Source organism: Bolinopsis microptera, chromosome 8, assembly GCF_026151205.1.
Source record: "Bolinopsis microptera isolate Bmic1 chromosome 8, MBARI_Bmic_1.0, whole genome shotgun sequence".
Lineage (NCBI taxonomy): Eukaryota > Metazoa > Ctenophora > Tentaculata > Lobata > Bolinopsidae > Bolinopsis > Bolinopsis microptera.
The window spans coordinates 4,261,464-4,274,957 of NC_087079.1; positions in this window are offsets into that span (position 1 = coordinate 4,261,464).

Here is a 13,494-nt window from a genome sequence, read left to right on the forward strand (position 1 = left end):
TTGGGTTGTGGGGAAATGAAAAAGCGGATGAGCTGGCCAAGCTTGGCACGACCAGCGAACACGTTTTGAAATGCCCAATCCCTCAATCTTACATCAAACGACAAATCAACAACAAAGTCCACAGACTGAATCAGGATATCTGGTTAACGGATGGTCCTAGACACACCAAACTAACACTTGGCCAAAAGCACACCAAAATAATCAATAATATAAACACGTCACTCATCAACAATAGACAAGACTATAGAACCGCAGTCCACCTAATCACGGGCCACTGTGGCTTAAACAAACACCTCCACACCATCCGCAAATCAAGCACCAGTGCTTGTCCTATGTGCGGTGACGGAGAGGAAACTGTCTCACACTTTCTTGGACAGTGCCCAGCTATTGCCCAAATAAGAGGTCAATACTTTCGGGACTACTACCTCTCGGTCAACGACATATTCGACAACCACCACATTACCACAATCGTCAACTTCACAAACCGCACCAAACGCTTAATAGTACCAGAAGAACTGGATCAGACTGGCGTAACTTAGCGCATTAACACATTACATATGCAGCCTTGCCTAACTGATTTACAAACTCATCTGGTACCAAAGCGCGGTATTCCCATTCAGATCATTACCACCACCGTCCTCCACAATTCACACTGTTGTCTCCGATAAACCCCCCTCATCCCAGAGGTAGGCAAAGCATCTTAATGCTATCCTCTAGTGGGCTTTCTATGCCCAGCCTCTCTTAAAAAAAAAAAAAAAAAAAAAAAAAACTCACAAGATATCATATCACATATAATACAGTATATTACCTTATCGGACCTTATTTGACCGAACATATGAATGAACGGACATTAAAATGAACGCTCAAACTGATCAAAGGCATTCAAAACCATCAAAAATCCAAATTTGTTCATCTTTTTTTTGGCGTTTTAAAAATTTTAGCAGAGTATTCGTAAATCAATTTTTCATACAATAAGCAAAAAAAGCAGTCGTTAAGCAGTAAAAATGTCAAAATATCTGTCAGTGTCTATGATTATGAAAGTTGTTAAAAACAACAGATACGAAATATGACCGGATTTGATGAGTATATCAAAGGTCATTTTCTTCGAATGGGTGCATTACGATTAAATAATTTCAGTCAATTTTAATTTCTGTTATTGGAATAAACTATATCATTGGATCAATGAAAAACAAGTTATTATAAAATTTAAATATTCTTAGAATCGCATTATGGCATGTCGATCACTTTCTTGATCTTCGGCTTCCTCGTTCACTTCTTCGGAGATACTAAATTTACACTGAAATACAGGACCGAGGTGGTCTAACAAAAATGGTTTTCAAAAAGCGGATATCACTATTTATATATTAATTATACTGAATACTGATGCTTTAAGCATAAAATATAAAATATTTAATGCACAATAACCCATTCGAAGAAAATGACCTTTGATATGCTCATAAAATCCGGTCATATTTCGTATCTGTTGTAATTTTTAAACAACTTTCATAATCATAGACACTGATATATGACAGATATTTTGACATTTTTACTGCTTAATGACTGCTTTTCTTGTTTATTGTATGAAAAATTGATTTACAAATAATCTGCTAAAATTTTAAAAACGCCAAAAAAGGATGAACAAATTTGGATTTCGATGGTTTTGAATGCCTTTTGAGCGTTCATTTTAATGTCCGTTCATAACTATGTCCGTTCATTTAATGTCCGGTCAAATAAGGTCTGATAAGGTAGTATATTATTATTACAATTCGACCCGCTTTACAAATAGTAAGATATCAAAATAATATCAGGGTAATTTTGCCAGTGATGCACGCCGGTTCATTTTTCGCCAACCGGCGGCGGCGTGCCCAAAATGGCCCGGCGTGGCGGCGTTCGGCGGCGTGGAACATAATTTTGTCAAAATTTAGGTTTGAATTTCCAGGCCCACAAAAATTGTGGCGTACGTGCGTGCATGAAATAATGATGTAATAAGTGTGATTTTTACAATTATATTTGGTGGTTTTTACAATTATATTTAAGAAAAATCAAATTCTTAACATTGTCGTTGGACAATTTGGATCTCCTAAAGTTTAAAATCAACCCCGACTGGCTCCATACTCTTTCTATTTCCTTTCACGCCACGCCGACTTGAGAGGTATCGGCGTGGCGGCGTGTGAAAATATGCCGGCGCGGCGGCGTCCGGCGGCGGCGTGCATCACTGAATTTTGCATGGCTGAAATGTAACGCTTGATTTGCATACCTTATCGGTCATAATTATCACGGACATTACGTTCACGCTGAACTCGGAAGACCTTAGCGTGAATAATTGCGTAGATATGTGTGTAGCTGTTTACTATATTAGCTTATTAGTATACTAGGACAAATATAATCACTCCTCAGTCACATTTTATTTTTAGAGTTCGGAAAAAGAGTAAAACAGTTATTAAAATTTTAAAAATCACCAAATAGTTTCACAGATTTTGGAAATTTTTGGGCGGCCATGAGCGTGAATAATTATGTCCGTAAAAAATTCGGTCCGTGAAAAAGCTGTCTGTGACAATTATCACAGTGCTGGCAAGCACGACCGTTGCATTTATTGTGGGTATACTATGTTCCCCATTTACTATTATACCCCCTTTACTATTATACCCCCTTTACTATTATACCCCCTTTGGTACACGTTACAAGCCTCTTTTGTGCACGCGAAGCGTGCACTCCGGCCGGAGGCGGCGGCCGAAGGCCGCCGCCTCCGGCAGGAGTTTTCCAGGCATTAAGACTCATCGGAAGTCGTTAAGCAGAATTATTTTTAGTTCAAAACATTCTAATTTGATGTCAAAGATGACAGGAATAAAAAATAGTTATGTTGAGATTTTTAAGAAATTTGCATAAAATACTCGCCAGCACTGTTATACGAAATTCGGTAAAAAACCCAAAATCGCCATATTCAGGTGCCTTAAAAACCATGTTAAAATTGAGTTAGAGATCTGAAATTTTTCAGGGCGTCTAGACGTTGATCAAATCGACTGCAAAAAAAGTTTCAGGTTTCAGGAGTATCGGGAAATGGGTTTTCTAGAACCCCTGTTTTACGACAGATTGTCGTGATATATATATATATACATATTTGACCAAAACCCATAATCATGGGTAGAGTGTACCGCTGCCAGTGTCTCTCTTTTCCAAACAAAAGGAAATGATATTAATTTGAATAACCGTCCGAAAATGCAAATTGATACCGAGAATGAAATCGGTCGCTCGTTTTTCCATTCGATCACGGCTTACGAATTGTAATATAAAGCTTATTGATTGGAAAAAGCGAGCGACCGATTTCATTCTCGGTATCAATTTGCATTTTCGGACGGTTATTCAAATTAATATCATTTCCTTTTGTTTGGAAAAGAGAGACACTGGCAGCGGTACACTCTACCCATGATTATGGGTTTTGGTCAAATATCATCTCTTTTTGATTATAATGTCAGGATAATTTACAAAGCCGAAATGTAAACTCATAACTTCATTAATATTTATATTAATAATTAGGAGGTAATTTCATCGATTTCGAAATTTTACCTGACTGAATATGGCACTTTTTACTTATTCAAGTTGGCATTAAATTCATATATAATGCCATTTAAATATCGTGGGAAAGCAGAATTTATTCGAAATCACGAATGAGCAAAATTCTCACCTTTCGCACGTGCAAACTTTGAGCGGACGTTGCGTGCGGATACAATATTGAATCACCGTAAATTTTTGCATAGCAGTATTTTATATATAGTTTAATAAGCATGCAAAGTTTCAGAAGATTTCATATAGAACTTGGATCACAACGAGACTCCAAAGTTGATAAAAATGGTGAAAACAGCAATTTTCAGTAATTTTAGCAATTTTCTATCAAATTGGGCGTGTCCCCACGTGTGCAACTTTTTGATTTTCAACTTTAAAACTAGCCTATAACACAATTTAGACCTTTAAAAAGCAAAATTGAGCTCCACAACCCAAGGGATGGCCCAACACCAGAGAATACTAATTCACAACTTTTGTGTTTTTATAAAATTATTCTTCAAAAAAGCACTTACTTCAATAGCGAATATCTTTATGAAGAAGCAAAGTAAGAAACTTTTCCGGTAGATTTTCAGAATGCTTGAACAATTATCTAAGGTGAAAATGTCCTCAGATTTTGAATAAAATTACTCCTTAATGGTTTAAAATCGATTTGAAAAGTTGTTACTTTGTCAAAAATCAAGTTTTAAAAACACTTAATTTGATGACGTCATCAAGTGATGATGATGAAGATAAATTATTTTTTGATATAATGTAAACTAAAGTATAAACAATTATCTTTAAAACCTGTGGTTCGAAATGACTGTATCTTTTATACTTTTGAATCTACGGACACTTAAATGTAGGCTACAATTGACTTCAAAAGCGTCTATACATACATATATATATATACTTCACGACAATCTGTTGTAAAACAGGGGTTCCAGAAAACCCACTTCCCGATACTCCTGAAACATGCAATTTTTTTTACAGTCGATTTGGACAAGGTCTAGACGCCCTTCAAAGTTTCAGATCTCTAACTCAATTTTAACATGGTTTTTAAGGGACCTGAATATGGCGATTTTGGGTTTTTACCTAATTTCGTATAACATGCTGGCGCGTATTTTGCGCAAATTTCTTAAAAACCTCCACATAACTATTTCTTATTCCTGTCATCTTTAACATTGAATTAAAATGTTTTGAACTTAAATATACCTGCTGAACTACTTTCGATGAGTATTAATGCCTGGAAAACAATAAAGGGGATATACTAGTATAGGGGGTAAATAGTATTGTGAATATAAGGGCGACGGTAATGCTTGCCAGCATTGTGATTCAGGGATAGACGCTTTGCCAGTCAATTGTAGCCTGTATTTAATTGTCCATAGATTCAAAAGTATAAAAGATAAAGCCATTTCCGACCACAGGTTTTGCAAATAATTGTTTACACTTTAGTTTACATTGTATAAAAAAATTATTTGACGTCATAAACACCCCTTGATGACGTCATCAAGTTAACCGTTTTTAAAACTTTAAAAATTAATTTTAAACCATTAAGGAGTAATTTTATTCAAAATCTGAGGAGATTTTCACCTTAGATAATTGTTCAAGCATTCTGAAAATCTACCGGAAAGTTTTTCTAGCTTGCTCCTTCATAAAGATATTCGTCATTGAAGTTTGTGCTTTTTCGAAGAATTATTTTATAAAAACGTCAATTTTGCGATTTAGTATTCTCTGGTGTTGGGCCATGCCTTGAGTTGAGGAGCTCAGTTCTGCTTCCTATAGGTATAAATTGTGCATTAGGCTAGTTTTGAAGTTGAAAATCGAAAAGTTGCACACGTGGGGACACGCCCAAATTGATAGAAAATTGCTAAAATCACTGAAAATTGCTGTTTTCGTCATTTTCTGTCAACTTTAGAGTGCCGTTGTGATTACAGTTCTTCTTGAAATACTTTGAAACTTTGCATGCTTATCAAGCTATATATAAAACAATTACATGAAAAAATTTACGGCGATTCAATATTGGATGCGCACGCAACGTCCGCTCAAAGTTTGCACGTGCGAAAGGTGAGAATTTTGCTCATTCGTGATTTCCAACAAATTCTGCTTTGCCACGACAGTTTAATGTCATTATATATGAATTTAATGCCAACTTGAATGAGTATTAGGTGGCATATTCAGTCAGTGATCGACCGATATGCTTACCTAAACACAAGGAAATGTTTTTAAAGGAAAATTTCGAAATCGTTGAAACTTCCTCCTTATTAATTAATGAAGATATCAGTTTATATTTCGACTTTATAAAGTACCCTGACATTATAATCAAAAAGAGATGATATTTTACCAAAACCCATATTCATGGGTAGAGTGGACCGCTGCCAGTGTCTCTCTTTCCCAAACAAAAGGAAATGATATTAATTTGATTGACCGTTCTCAAATGCAAAATGATACCGAGAATGAAATCGGTCGCTCGCTTTTCCCATTCATTTACAATTGTAATAGATTAAGAAAATCTACCCAAAGGCAGCTGTACTCGGCAATAAAGATTCAATAAACTTCAGCTAATTCAATAAGCAATAACTACTACCCTTACCCCGAAATACTAGGTATCGATCCGAACGCAACCCAAAGAGATTTTTACAGCATCTGACTGATGTAATCAATCGAAATTTATTACAATTCGTAAGCCGTGAATGAATGGAAAAAGCGAGCGACCGATTTCATTCTCGGTATCATTTTGCATTTGAGAACGGTCAATCAAATTAATATCATTTCCTTTTGTTTGGGAAAGAGAGACACTGGCAGCGGTCCACTCTACCCATGAATATGGGTTTTGGTAAAATGACCGATAAGGTATATAATATCTTGAATTTTCAATTTTCACTTTCAGTATGTATCAACCATGCTGGATAGCCTCAACTCAGATATCTATTCGATGATAATCCTGTTATTCTTGAAGTGCCCCTGCGCCGACAAAATATAGTTTCTAGCTCTTATACAGGCTGAGTGCATGGTAGTTAGGGCTTCTGTGCAAAAGGTTCAGGGTTCGAATCCCCGTATCACATAGTTTATGGAGTAGCTGAAGATTTATTGGATCTATGCCATCTCCTGATCTCCTGATCGGTCGATTCAGCCGAATGATAAGAAACTTGATTTTTAGTTAGTAAACCCGCGATGGGGTTGCATGTGCCTTAATAAAAATATTACAATCATTTATTATTATATCAATTTATCATTAAATATTTCAACAATATCAATAACGTATGGTTGATCCTTCACACTTAGTAAAATATATAAAAATAAAGTTAATCTACACTAAAGAATAAATAATCCATATTATATAAATCAGGTTAAATGAGGAGGGGTGCCTGAAATGGATACCCCTTCAGAACATCCACATTGTAGTGTACTTAAAACAAGGGACATGATATTATTATTATCAATTGGGACGCCCAAATTACATCAACTATCATTGTAAATCAGCCGGCAGAGTCGAGTAGGATTTAAGGGTAGCAAGATATCTAAATAGGATGAGATCGACCAGTGCACCAATAACGATCTCCTCTGATTGATTAGGGAAATTTTATCTTACACATTTATATCCCTTCGCTGAAAATGGGACAAGAAATAGGAGAATATGATTTTTCCATATTTTCGGCTATTTTGACTTCCAGTACCTAAATTTTTGGTCTAAATCTAACAGAAGTGAGACGTTGTAAACAAAGAATTCAGAGAAAAAGAGAAACAGTGTCATCCTCGCCCAACTAAATAAGCACCATGTTAATTTCAGTTAAGTGCAAAACCGTTTACTGAAACGATTTTTTTATAAACAAATAATTTAGAGAACCATGATCAGTCACCAATTCATCGAAGATGTCAAAGCGTCCAATAAATGGATTTGTATTTCAGTTAATAATAAGAACGCTTTATTAAAAAATCATATGATTGTAAATTAATACAAATGACCTTTGTCATTATTACTTTCTTCTCGTGACGTAAATAAATGGTACGAGGGTGAGCGGCCGATTTCATTTTTGGCAACGGTCAGAATGTTAATTTTTCATCGAATTTTACAGTAAATATTAACTATAAAGCAGATCGAACTATACAAATCCTCCTAGTTTCATAACTTATTTTAAGTTTGTTTAATTGGACAGGGATAGAACTGGCATGTTTTACTTAAAAGGTCACTGTATTACATATATTTATCAGTTATCAACTACAAAAGTTGAGAACTCAACATATCTTCTGTTAACCAATAATAAGAACCGCTTCATGAACCCACACAATATACATATTTGCTTTGGGACTGGCACAAAGAGCTGGAGATTAAAAGAAATGTGTGAGAAAGTTTGATGACATGTTTTTGCGTGGATCTTGAGAAGTGTCCGATGTTCCGACATTGCTCCAGACTACAAGACTGGGCTCTAGATCGAGGAATTCGGAGATTAATTTAACCGGATTAGATTAGTACCTTAGATTGTTTCCTTTATTGAGTAACTGCAAAAAGCTCGTTCCGCAACACTTCATGATAAATTCATTTACCAAATGCCAATCGTGGATACTTTTTGCTTGTATTTGTTCGTCTGAGTTTGTGTACATTTGACTAATTTGTTGATAATTGCGATCAATTCTTACCAATTTCAAATGTTAGTTTTAGTCGATTAAGTCCCAATTTATTTGAAGTGATTCTTTGCAGAGATACAACTCACTGTAAAAATATAAGTTAAGTCAAATATTTTTGATACTGATCTTTGGATATTTGCTCATTGATCTGAAAATCTTGTAAATGAAATGGCGCCATCAGTACCTCCGAAAAGAATTATTTATCGGTGCTGATGATGCACAAATAAATGACAAAAATAAAATTTCAATAGGAGACGTCGTAAGTGACGCAAAATAGTGCAGAAAGTGCCAACTTATGCAGTGGAACAATCGGTATTTCAATGCAGTCATGACACAAATTGAGTCGCCAGCTTGAAATCAAAAGGCGGTACGGACTTTAGTTCGAACCTAGCTATAATACTTTATTTTAAATACACTTCGTTCAGTTCAGATCTTCCTTCTTGCGGCTTTTCTTAACAAGTTCAAAAACATTTTTCCCATTAAGTTATAACCGCTGCTGAGATATTTGCTTTGTCGTTCTACGTTCTGCAATCGCTGTAATATAAGCAGCCGATCTTTCATTTGCTGCGAATAGGGAGTAGGCGGGCTCCTATAATAAGGACGTTGAAATAACACCACTGATCAGTGATCTGCTTGGGCTGCAGCGTAGCGTATCTTCGTTGAGTTTATTTTACAGATTCTTCTACATCATCTGTTTATGTTCTCAACAGGTAAGCTAATAAACCAATTTTTAAAATCTTATCTGACTTTTAGTGGACGCTGGAGGCCATTATGGTGTTCATATTTAGGTGTCCGTTTAAATCAAGTCTATGCTGGACAGGCGGACGCCGGACAGCGCTCAGTCTGTCAATCTAACAGATTGTGCAGTGAGAAATAAGCAGTTTTTGGCCAATTCATACTCAAAAACTAAGCATTGTTGAGCATATGTTGCTTCGCAAGTTGTGTATAAATCTTAGTTGTAGTGAACGGTGGATTTTGATGTATTACTATTGAACGTACGTTCCGTTCATTTTGTAGTGAACGTTACTGAACGTCAGTGATCAGCAAAAACAAAAATTCATTAAAATACAATTTTTGAAATCTTAATTTTCCCAACTGATAATTATTAATTTTCCCAGACTGATACAAAATGAAGCAATCCTATTTCTGTGCACATATTTCTAACTTTGTCGCCATGAGCCCATGATTACACACAGTATTTATGCTACTGAACACTACTAGTAATTTATCCATAACGTTCAGAACGTGAGATGAGTTTTAGTGAACGCATGTACAGACAATTTATAGTGAACGTTCCGTAAGTGCACTACAACTAAGGTATAAATATGGTCATTGCAAACAGTTTGTAGTAAAGGAAAATTTTCTACAAACTTCTCAAAAATCGGAAAAATTTGAAATGGCCAATTATGAGCCATTTTTAGTGACCAATTTGTGACAAGTGCAAGTCTAATTTCGTTGAAAAAGGCCTAAATAACACCTTAAGTGGTCAATTCGTTATCACGTGACATTATGGAGAACCAATCATTAATCATTAAATAAGGTTGTTGATATTGCAACTTGTATTGACCCCTTGCCCATGCGCCAGATCGATCTTCATTCTTCATGCTTTCATGTACGCTTTGAGTATTTACTACACTTACCAAGTTACACTGTCATGCAGTTACAGCTTTCTCTTTGCCTATTAATCACTCCACTGTAAGCACGTCTCTTAGTCCAGTGCGGATAATCATCATCGTTGCAGTTTCCCAAAGCTGTTATAACATCCTTTAGTTTAGTCTAGTAAGGTTTTAAGATGGTGTTTAGCCATGGCGTGTTGTCACTTTACCTTGGTCCTCAAACCCCACGTTGTTGCTAGTAGTAGTATGAGAATTAACGTCGTTATACCGGTATCACACAAAGGCCCTGTTGTGAAACTTTCGCTGGAGAGTTTAAAGTTCAGGGAATTGTTATAAAACACGTACTTGGACTACTCTCTTGAATCTATCAACTTTATTTGTTTCTTGATGTTTCTGTGGCAAAAGTTAGGATGGGAGGAAAGCACTAAGCAGCCCATCTCGGTGAGGATATCTCAGGAATCAGGCAGCACGGAGTACGGACCTGTTTCTGACGTTAGTTAGTTTCACAAAATTTAAGAAATTTATTAACGCTACGCGATAAGTATTGCCTCTCGTTCGCACTAAGCATTTGAAGATTGTTACTAGAATTTGACTCAACCGTGAGTGTGACACCGTGAGTGTGACACCGTGAGTGTGACACCGTGAGTGTGACACCGTCAAGTGACACAATCAAGTGACACAATCAAGTGACACCGCCAAGTGACACCGTCAAGTGACACCGTCAAGTGACACCGTCAAGTGACACCGTCAAGTGACACCGTCGAGTGACACCGTCAAGTGACCAGGACTCTCCAATTGAACTTGTTGTCCAGTGATAGGTACAGCCTCCTAAACCTTCTATAAGAGCTTTACCGAGGAAATGCGCACACTCCTCATCTATCCAGCTTCTTCCACCGCTAACACCACAAGTTAATAAACTTCAGTAAAACTAAACCTGCACCCAGCCCCTTTATTGGACAATTAAGATTAGTTAAGAACACGTGCAGCCCAACACGCACGTGCAGCCCAACACGCACCAACTAGTTGAGCACGTGGGGTGAGGGTTATGGTTCTTCTCGGCAGCTACTCAGTTAATTTCCTGCACGCTCGATCTGTTTACCCTGCTGGCACTTAACACCAATTAAACTCTACTTCTATGCAACCATTTTAGAGTGAGATTGTTAAGTTACGTTGCTGTTTGGGATTGTTTTTGAATTGCTTAAGTGGAAAATATTTTGTCGTAGACAGGTGAATATAATAAAGCTGAAGAGAAAATAAAAAAAGTGGAGGCGCAAACTTATGGCACGACCATTCTTGCTCTTTTGAAATCCATTCGATTTTTTAAAATTGCAATCTTATGTTCTCACATTTGTAAATTGAGTTTAAATTTCGTTCCTCCCTTTCTTGATACCTGTTATAATTATATAGGAAAGACAGTTGTAGGTGATGACGACAACAAATGACGGAGATTATGTATCATGACGTATAAGCTTTTTCAGCCAGCATAACTAAATACTTAATACTTCCTCTTCATTACCAACTAAAAAGTATATAATTCCAAAAAGTTTACTACACTTTCTCAAATTTCAGATCACGAGATTTATTATTTATTTTGTATGTTGCTGGACGTAGTATTTGGAAGAACTACCTCGTACACGGCTCTGAAAAGAAAATGCATCAGGAGTCTCAACGCTGCAATCGCAGAATCCGTCATCAGCGAATCTAAACTACAGTTCTGTAAGTATAAAGTTCCTTTTTTAATTTTAAACGTCGTGTTTGCAAATTAATCTTTTCTGATTTTTTAAAAAGCTACCTAATTTTGAAATCTACAACTCAAACAAAGTGCCGGACTGTCTAAATTTTAGACTAATTCGCGGTTTAAGAGTTCGAGTATAAGGTCTGGAGAAAGAGAAGCTCAGAATTAGAGTAATTTGACAAAACATCCGGGTTTTGGGGGAGCTCATTTCATTCTAACTTCTAACTTTGGTACACGTTTGTCGGCACTGATTAACATTTCATCGGAAACAGTTTAGGAGAAGAAATTTTAGTATGAGTATGAAATTGAATGGATGGTGCCATTGATACTGCATGCTGCTAGGAAATGGATGCGAAGTACTAATACAGCTGTATTACTGTCGAGGGATATTATCCAGGATACTTGGACGCATAATGAACACAGTTAGCCCCTAGGAAACAGTTACTTGCGGTCGACGGCGGATTCGGAATCATTTGTAATATTTCTTATTCAGATGATAACTGCCGCGTTATTTCGGATAATCCTGCGAAATAACGTTTGAATTTTTCGACGAGCTTAATTCTTAAAGCGACTCATCGTTTACGTTTTATGTGGTCCTATTTCCATCAATGATTAAAATTACTAAATCATGGGGCTGTAAAAAATCGATATTTCTTTCATTTATTATACCGACTCAGGTCTCAAATATCAGTGTATCAATGTTTAATTCCAGTACTACTGCATGCCCCTGAAATGTTAGTTATCGGGACAAGTATACGGCTCTGCACCATTGTACAAAACACTTATATCAACATTTACATTTAAACACTATCAAAATATTCAAATATGAAATACTTGCATGTAGTCAGTCATGTCAATTTTCTCCATATTAACCGATGCCGTGTCAAGTCTGGCTTACATTACCCCAAACAATCTACCCCCCCCCCCCCCGCCCAACGTGGCACTGTACGAGACTTGGAATTATTCTCGCTACGTGCCAATCAGTTACAAAACTCTTAAAGTAAGTATCATGATGAGCATGTTAAACACCACCATCTCTAGGTCAGGAGTATTTTTTCGAATCTTTTTAAGGAGACTCCATTGGAATCTGGTGTAATTGGTGACACCTGTCAGCACGCAGTACATCACGAACCAATTCTCCACATTCTGCATAAATTGTCAACGAATTTTAGATTTCTTCATTCTAATTCTTGTCACATAACATCCAAGTAGGATAAGAGTAAGGAATGCAGCAAGTTGGAGATTGGAGAGTCGTGCCGGCCTTATATCTTGGTATTTATTTGCTTTCTGACAAGTCAACATCCTGGTGAAAGTTAGCGTTGAGTGTCGACATCCGGTGCCAAATATGTTACACCCGACAGTATTTAAGTTGTAAATTGTAAAACAGTCATCAAAACCTTACAAATTTTATCTTTCATCTTTGTCTATGAAGTGAGGCTTTCGTAAACCCAAAAGAGGTCGGCTTATGAGAGTTAGTCTGGTCGTTTAATCTGCTGAGCAAGTCAGCTGACATTACTGAACATGACAGAGTAATAATATTAATCCTAATGTGTGTCAGGACGTTGTGATGTGAGTAGCTAGACGTTCCTTATTCTAATCTCCGTCTTTGTTGTGACAATATTACAGGTCGTATATTATAGTGTTTAGACCAGCCAGCTTAGACACTATTCAGTATTCACTTTAAACTTCCGCCAGAACGTTTCAATTATGTGATTCTTATAGTCGGGATTTAAGGTTAATCGAAAGGAGAAAATGGACTTGTCAGAGTTTAATTTTACAGTCTCGTTCAGTCAACTTTAATTTATTGTCTTACCGTCCCAAAGTTTGCCGATCTTACGTTTAACATTTTTATCTCGAGTGACAATGATATTGGTTAAAATAGAAAGACCCGAATTTCCCAAGCAAACTGTTTGTGAATGAACCGGAGGATAATTTTCAATATTGCCACATGAGAGAATCTATCGTTACTGTTATATCGAC